The sequence below is a fragment of the Neovison vison genome, chromosome 9 (assembly GCF_020171115.1).
Source record: "Neovison vison isolate M4711 chromosome 9, ASM_NN_V1, whole genome shotgun sequence".
NCBI classification, from domain to species: Eukaryota; Metazoa; Chordata; class Mammalia; order Carnivora; family Mustelidae; genus Neogale; species Neogale vison.
The window spans coordinates 87282502-87291923 of record NC_058099.1 but is presented as its reverse complement, the minus strand read 5'-3'; positions in this window follow the sequence as shown (position 1 = coordinate 87291923).

Sequence of the window (9422 nt, the reverse complement as noted above, 5' to 3'; positions counted from 1 at the left end):
AATGGGTCAAAATCTAAAATTTGGGCACTTCTGCTATTTAAGTGATTTAGTTCACAGCTTAGGTTTATTTAAAGTTCTATATTTTGCTAAATTACTTCCCAGTTCCTTATATTTAAACTTAATTATTAGTGAGATTGGATGGCTCATGTGGCTTTTTCTTTTTTCCCCACTCAAAAGGGATTGTGGAGATGACATGCTGCATTTTTACTAAAATCTTAAGTTGTAACTTAGAAATAAATATGCCAAAGCAGAGAGTTTGCTTGGCACTAGTATGAAACACAACATGTGCCTTTCAGTTATTAGTATTTCAGATCAATATACCTATCCATATATAAAATTCATTCTATTTATCCAAATCTGCTTTCCTTTCCTCACCACCAACTAACAACCTCCCCCAACCTTTTTTCTTTTTTAGGGGCCTTCTAATGCCTTGGTTGTTTGTCTTTCAGCACTGGATAACTCGCTGGCTGTGAATGGCTGGGATGGAAATCGTGGTGCGTTTCTCCTAAGCACATGCTACATGTGGAGAAGCACTCATACTGGGGAAGGAGATATATTTAATGCATGATTCATACCATTTTTTTAAAATAAAAAGGAAGTAGATTTCTTTCAAGTATAAAAGAGTTGGGAGGAAATTTTAAAGAAAAACAACATAAATACATGTAAAACTCACTTGGCAAATAGATTTTTAACATGCATATCACTGCTGTCTCTGTCTTTTCATCTTTAGACCTATGTGATTAATAATTCAAAGTTTGCATTAGGATTAATTTTGCTGGAAAGATTTCTAAATAAAGATATGGTAAATAAACATATGGTAAATAAAGATATTTGGGTCCCCCAGTAGTGCACTTTATGATTGGAAGATAGGGCAAATAAAACGATTGCTAGAATAGCTAAAAAGCATAATCAAGGTTGCAGAAAGTCTTAGGGACTGTGGTGTGCATGCGTGTGTGTGTGTCTTTAAAGAGGGAAGATTGCCCATCTTCAGTGGGAACCTAATTATCTAGAGCTGGTTCCTTGGGGTCACCCGTGGACCAATTTTGCAGTCAGGCAATCCTTTTCTTTCATGAAGACACTGCTTCCCCCCTTTCCCGCAGCTCCCACTTGGCATCGATGCCAGTTTTCCACTTGTATCCACTCACTAACCCCAAACATCTTATTTAAATTTCAGACAAAGAAAGGACTTGATTAAGAGCTTAAGGACTGTCTTTCCATCCTTTTTATTGCATTTCACATCCTGCCTTTCACATCCACTGTTTTTCTTGCTAAAATTTTAATATTTGTTATTTGTTGTGTTCAGGACACATACTGTTTTTATTCTTAGGAAACATTATTTTAATTATTTTGAATATTACAGGAAAGAAACAAATGTCTCCCAATGTTTCTTTTTGAAAAACGCACACATGCATGTGCACACACGCATGTGTCTCTGTGTGTGTATATACACAGGAATTATGAAATGTATCAAATGCATATTATGGGTTTTTTGAATGATAAAGGAAATAGCAGATCAAAAATGCATAAATGCTATCTTTTGATTTCTATCCTGCAAAAGCAGCTAAGAGTAAACCTCTTTAAGATGTATAATCTGAGTTAATCTTTATTTAGAATTTATTATGTATTAGACACTATTCTAAATCCTTAATATATTAAGTTATCTAGTGTTGACAGTGTATCTATTTATATTCATGGAAACCAAGATGTTGGGAAGCATACAGTTAAAAAGTAGAAATCCTGGGACTTGAACACAGTCTGAGCAGAGCCCTTGTTCTTAATTTACCATACTAAATATTTTAGCTATTCTAGACTAGTCTCTACTGGATCTCAACTTGTTGTTTGGCTTTCATCCAATTACTTCACATCTCTTATTCCAGGTTTTTATACCTGTAAATATAAAAGTTAAACTAGATACTTCCTAAGGATCTTTCTATCTTCCAGCTTTAAAGCCACGTGCCTGAAAAGTTGAACAGTAGCACCTGATAAAATTTGACTACTCAGGAGTTCAGGAAGGGAAACACATACCTCAAGAAAGATACTGTTGTCCAATCACAGGGTTTTCAGATAGGAATTAACCAATGGAATACCTATATTAATATTTATTTATGTTATATATATTATTATTTATTTATATTATAATTATATTTACTGTCTTCTCAGGTCCCAGACAGTAACAGATAAAGAAGAATATTACAAATCCCTAAGAATGGTTATTCCAATATGTACCAGAGAGTTAAAACACATTATTAGAAGTTCTATTCCAAGTACAAGAACTAAACACAAGGGGTGACCAGAGGGGTCACTCAATTTGGGGAGAGAGTGGTCAATGTATTTCATTTATTTCCCTTGTTCCGACTTGAGAGTTTGTATTTGGTCTGTGTGACCATACTTTCAACCTCCATTTTTGATGTCTAAACTGTGGTGACTCGAAATCATAAGTGTTTGTTTGAGTAAATTATACTATACCCAAACGTAACAATCTGCAATTTTATTTCATAAAGAAGAGCTGAACACTAAGTCCATGGGAAACCAATGAGAACATTCTTTCCCTTACATTGTCAGGTTTTCATTGGAAAAAACACACAAGTTTTTGTGTTTCAAATGGGGACCTTAATTTATTACACCTATTGCCGCAAAACCCAAAAAATGCCTGGATCTAATGTATATGTGTGAAAGTAGCATAATTTACCAAATATGGGATCTTAAAATCCTATTGCCCTTAGTACTTTTGGTACTAATATAAAATTTCGAGGGTAGGTAATATTAGGATTTGAAGTGACAGATTAATTATACCTCTTCTCCAGCCTTCAATTTGTACCAACTGAGAAATAGAATACAGCTCAAGAAGACAGAAGAAAAAATATCAGCATTGGCATTAGTGGAGATTTTAGATAACATAGCTTATATGGATGGAACTGATGAGCTGTGGAGGTTACTTTCAGAGATGTTGAAGGAGTCAAGCATCAGATGAGAATATAGCTGAGACAACTTTCACATTTCTTTCAACCATATGATGAGTGATTCTAAGCCCAATATGTTCATATTCATGAAGAAATTAATATGCCTTTTGGCACCTGGTAACAAATAAGATAATAAAATTGTACATAAACAATCAATAAAAGTCTACAATTTTTTTTCAGAATAAATGTAACCCCTACCATCAAATAGCTTTTACTTAAGTTGAAGAGAGTAAGATATTAAGCAAGTAATGAAAAATATTAACCTCAGCCAAATGCACTGACTTGAGGGACAAGAGGATATTAGTAAAGATAGAAATGATGGCAGGTTGCAGTAAAGGGAGATGTCTCCTACTGGGTAAGAGTTTCAATCTAAAGCACAGAGGAGGTCTGAGAGGGGAAAAGACTAAGGAAACAAATGTGAAGATATACACAGTGTGTGCCCCATATGTACTAGCTTAATGAGTCAAGTGACACTTGTAAAAGAGAGGGCATGATTTAGGCTGGGATAGAGGACCCATGATGAGGACAATGAGGAGTGGCCTAGACCATAGGTAAAAACTGACTTAGAGGTTCTTGAATAGCAGGAAGAGAAAACCTTCTAATGCTCCTGAACGGGTCTTACCTGAAGAAGCTATTTTAAGAATATTGTTTTACAGGGGAAAATCTAGAGATGCAGAAGCAAGAAAAATGATATAACAGGAATGCAGGGATGAAGTAATGAAGACTTAGAATTGAGGGGCAGTGGGGCACCTGGATGGCTCAGTGGGTTAAAAGCCTCTGCCTTCAGCTCAGGTCATGATCCCAGGGTCCTGGGATCAAGCCCCATGTCGGGCTCTCTGCTCAGCATGGAGCCTGCTTCCCCTCCTCTTTTTCTGCCTGCCTCTCTGCTTACTTGTGATCTCTGTCAAATAAATAAATAAAATCTTAAAAGAATTGAGGGGCAGTGCTGGAGGTAGGAAGGAGGGTGAGTCTGAGAGACATTTACAGGGACAGGATGGCCTGGTAGCGTATGCTTGTAGACTCAGAATTAACTAGAAAGTCCTCATTATGACCTAAATCCAAAGTTCTGGAGGGGGGAAACAGATGATTTATGAATTTATAAGAAAACTAGAGATGCAGTTCTGGATATTTTTCTAAGCTGTGAAACAGGAAATCTTGTTTCAGGTGAGAAAAAAGAGTTTTCTGACCAGGAACAGGGCTTGTTTATTTTCTGATTCCTTTTTATTTCCAACAGTTTCAATAGTATGACAGTAATTATAACCAAACATCAAAAGACAGCCATGCAGGGTGCTCAGGTCCATACTGAAAAGAATCAGATGTTCTAGAATTAACAGAAGATTCCAACTGGTTTTCAAGATACATGCAAAACTGAGGTACATGTCCTTTGTAAAATGGGGTATCTACAATTATTCAAAAGATGGTTGGACTTACTGGAGTTGAAAGTGTGAGAAGCAGGGGTACCTGCGTGGCTCAGCTAGTTAAGCATCCAACTCTTGATTTCGACTGAGACCATGATCTCAGGGACCTGGGATCCAGCCTTGTGTTGGGCTCCGCACTCAGTGGAGAGTCTGCTTGAGATTCTCTCCCTTTCCTCTACCCTTCCCCACCCAGCTCTCTCTCTCAAAAAAATTACTAAATCTTTAAAAGAAAGAAAGAAAACTCACAAAACCTTGAGAAGCAATAAGCTGTCTTTTCATTTTAACTTAAATGAAGTAAGTATAAATAGTACCTGAAAATGTATAATTTTTTCAAAATATCTCCTTCTCATCCTATGGTTGTATTTATGATACCAACATTTTGTTATTATCACAGGTACCTGACCTAAAGTGTTCATATTGAATCTGATTTTTTAAAAGTCTGTCAAAAATATAAGTTACTCCCTCTTTTGCTAAACACAACTTTGTTCTATTTGCAATGGAAAGGTTCTACCTTGCTCTCAGGTAAACTTCACAAGTATGATACGATTCATATTTCTTTTCGGAGACAAAGGGAATGCACTTGCACAGCCATCAGCTTTAAAATGAAAAAAATAATGCTGTATTTTTTTTTAAGATTTTATTTATTTACTTGACAGACAGAGATCACAAGTAGGCATAGAGGCAGGCAGAGAGAGAAGAGGAAGCAGGCTCCCCACTGAGCACTGAGCAGAGAGCCCAATGTGGGGCTCGATCCCAGGACCCTGGGATCATGACCTGAGTCAAAGGCAGAGGCTTTAACCCACTGAGCCACCCAGGTGCCCCAATAATGCTGTATTTCAACTCTGTGCAAGTTTGTAACAATATGATTATGTTATATAGGTCTCTGATTATAGGTTTTATTCATTCATTCATTCATTCATTCGTTCGTTCACAATTATCTCAGTAAAGTTTTAAGTACTTCTTTTTCAAATGTGATCTTTTCCAAATGTGATCTAAGGTTTTAACATGTGAGCCAAGTGTGCCAAGGATTTTCATCTTTTACTTTTATTAACAAAGTTTAAAACTGGAGGAAAGGATTTGCAGTGCATATTTCCCTCCATTGTTAGATCTGCAAACTGATTAAATTATGCTGATAAGACAGTAGCTCCTGTAAAACCAGCACTGGGCATTTTGCAATAAATGCAAACAAAAGTCTATCAATTTGGTACTTGTCAATTTGCGTTCTTGTAAACAACAACAACAACAAGGGGTAGGAAGAGCAAAGGTGAAAAATCTGCAATTGCAAAATTGTCTTAGTCGGGGTATTCTTCTGCAGCTCATTGGTAAGGTCAGCTGATGCAGGATTTCAAGGCAATTAGAGTAATTCAAACCGCAGAACATCCCCATGGGCTAGTTTGAAGGTACCTTCGAAAGATGCTCTTTTTTCCCCCCTAACCCTGGTTGCTGCCACATCCAGCAGCTGCTTTCTTTTTGACAATTCGTCACTCCTGAAAAATGTTTGCAAGCAGTTTGGATAATTTCCAATTCATTCTTGCAGGAAATGAGGATTTGCTTCCTCACTTGGGATACCTGCTGCTAGGTTTATTCACTAATAAGCATGATAAATGTTTTAGCCTTTGATCAGTGCTAATTTAACAAGTAAGCTCCCCAGAAAAAAAGTCTTTGAGGCTCAGAGGCTCAAGACGGCACATGAGTTGGAAATATGATTGATTGTGTTGCTGTGAGAAATTTCCATAAAAAACTTTTATCACACTGCTATGTTCTGAACAATTAAATCAAAAATGAAAGATAGTTACCCTCCAAAGAAGGACAGAGGCAGCCCAGCAAACTTCACAAGACACTTTTTTTTTTTTTTTTAAACCAGCTCAGGATAAATTTTCCAGAGAAATATCAGTCTTCTTTTCAAACAAATTCCATCCGCATTACTTTATCTCTTTCTTTATCCTTAACCAACCCATTCCCTTCACACATGATTCTGTTCTCTCCCTCCTTGCCAGACCTATAATTAATTCTTTCAATAAGTTATAACATGACATGTATTGTGAAAACTGAACAAATCAGAGGAGAAATAGATATCTGGGAGTTGTGTGCTTAGAGCCACTGCTGTCAAAAGGACTCAGACAAAAACAAAATAATCCGAGTTGCCATTTATTAGCTGGAGAGCAGTCTACACATTCAATTCACCCAGGTGGACACCAAAAGTGAATAAACACAGAAAATGCCAAGTTCTCTTGGTTCCATACCAAATTTTTGAATTGTCTCTAGCATGAGACCATACAAGATTGTTTGTCTGAAGCTAAGTAGAGTAACTGTACGTATATTCTAAGTATAAAATTAACATCAATTGGTCAAAGGTACTATGAGATATATTTTGGTTCTGGGGTAAAACTCTAAGACCATTCTAGTAATTAAATAATAAGATATTTACTTTATGAATTAGTGAGTTGTTAAAATGTATTAATAGTATAGCACTTTACATTCTAAGGGTCTATGAGTCAAGGATAATATTCATTTATTTATAAATGGATATACTATGTAATGTTTTTTATTTTATCATAAATTTGCAATTAAATAATTTGTTTTATAAGATGATTGCTACAGCAAAGGAAACAATCAACAAAATTAATTAAAAGAAAGCCTACAAAATGAAAGAAGGTATTTGCAAATGACATACCTGATAATGTATTAGTATCCAAAATCTATAAAGAAGTTATCAAACTCAAAAAAATAAATAATCTAGTTAAGAAATGGGCAGAAGACATGAACAGACATCTTTTCCAAAGAAGACATATAGATGATTAACAAACACATGAAAAGATGCTCAACATCACTCATCATCAGGGAAATAGAAATTGAAACCACAATGAGATGTCACCTCACACCTGTCAGAATGGCTAAAATCAACAACACAAGAAACAACAGATGTTGGCGAGCATGTGGAAAAAGGGAAACCCTCTGGAACTGTTGGTGGGAAAGCAAACTGGTGCAGCCACTCTGGAAAACAGTATGGAGATTCTTCAAAGTTAAAAATAGAACTACCCTATGACCCAGCAATTGCACTACTAGGTATTTATCCAAAGGATACAAAAATAGTGATTTGAAGGGGCACATGTACCCTGATATTTATAGCAGCATTATCAACACTAGCCAAAGTATGGAAAGAGCCCAAATGTCAACCAACTGATGAATGGATAAAGATGCGGCATATATATGTAGATGTAAATGTATACACACACATACACACAATGGAATATTACTAAACCATCAAAAGGATGAAATTTTGCCATTTGCAATGATATGGATGAAGATGGAGTACATTATATCAAGCAAAACAAGTCAGAGAAAGACAAATATATGATTTCACTCATCTGTAGAATTTAAGAAACAAAGCAGATGAACATAGGGAAAGAGGTGGGCAGAGGGAAAGACTGGGGTTACCAAACCATAAGAGGCTCTTAACTACAGAGAAAAAACAAGAGTAGATGGAGGAAGGGGGGCAGGGCATGGGCTAAGTAGGTGATGTACAGTACTCAGGAGGGCACTTGTTATCATGAGCAGAGTGTTATATGAAGTGTTGAATCTCTAAGTTCTACACCTAAAACCATTTTTACCATATACGTTAACTGACTAGAATTTAAATAAAAACTTGAAATAAATAATAATAACAAAACAATAATAATAATAATATTCTTATAGTCTCTACCACACCGATCATTTGCTTCTAAATAACCAGGTTTCTTATAACTAACACAGAGGAGAGAGCCTGAGACATACCATTGAACGTATCTACTAACCATCACTAATGAAAGAGAGAGGTGAACAAATTAGAAAGAGATATGTTTTAAGTGACAATGTCAGGCCTTGTTATTTTTCGTGTTTTAACCTTATATTCATGTTGGATATGTCTGTGTATCTATTCAGTGTAAACTGGTGTCTCCTTTCCTTTAGTTTTTGAAAAATGTACGGGACTTATTAATGTAAATTAGCCTGCAGTACATCATTGGAGTTAAAACAACTTGACTTCACAAGAAGTTCCAGAGTCACAAACATTCTCTACAGGGCCTTGTATCCCTTGCATCCCACTTAATGGAGTAGGTGAAGTCCTCAAGTCTAGAGCCCCATGCAGTCTTCTTGCTATAATAATTGTATATATTGTATTCAATTCAGTTGTATATATTGTATATATTCAATTCTTCTAGAGAACTCACAGATTGCTATTTTGTAGCAGCAATGATGTCTGGTTTCATATCCCTTATTATGTGAACTTCTCAATCAAAAATATTTTAAAGATTTATTTATTTATTTATTTGAGAGAGGGAAAGAGAGAGGGAGAGAATCTCAAGCCCTCCACTCCCAGCACAGAGCCCAAAGCCAGGCTCAATCTCACAACCCTGATATCATGACCAGAGCTAAAACCAAGAGTTGAATGCCTAACTGAACCCCCAGATGCCCCACTTCCTAATCAAATTTATGTGTACTAACCAGGAGCTGATAAACAAACTACAACAAAATTAATGAGAGGAAATGATTTCTTTGAGCTATTATGGCAACTTCTATTAATTACCAAATTGTTCTCATGTATGTTGTTTACTATAACGGATATCAACTTGTGAGTTCTGAAACACATTAAAAACTATCTTCATTGAAACAAACTATATAATTTTTGTTTACTTAAGAGATTATGCTGTTTAAGAAATTTTTCAGAAATAAATGACCTCGACATGGGAGAAGAACTCTATGCTCCCACAGAGCGTAGGTATGGTATGCTCTATACCATAGAGCAAGGTATAGATTGCTCTAAACAGTATAGATATTTTAATTATATTATAATAATATAAAAATTAATTATAATAATTAGTAATAATTAATTATATCTAATTAGATATTAGATGCAATATCAAATGTATTGATATTATAATATCTATAATATTAGATATAATGTATCTAATCTATACAATTAGATATATACCTAACAGTATCTCCTGAAGAAACTGTTGTTTTAGGGACAAGGAAGATAGCGTCTCAACAATCTGGCCTTGAGTCT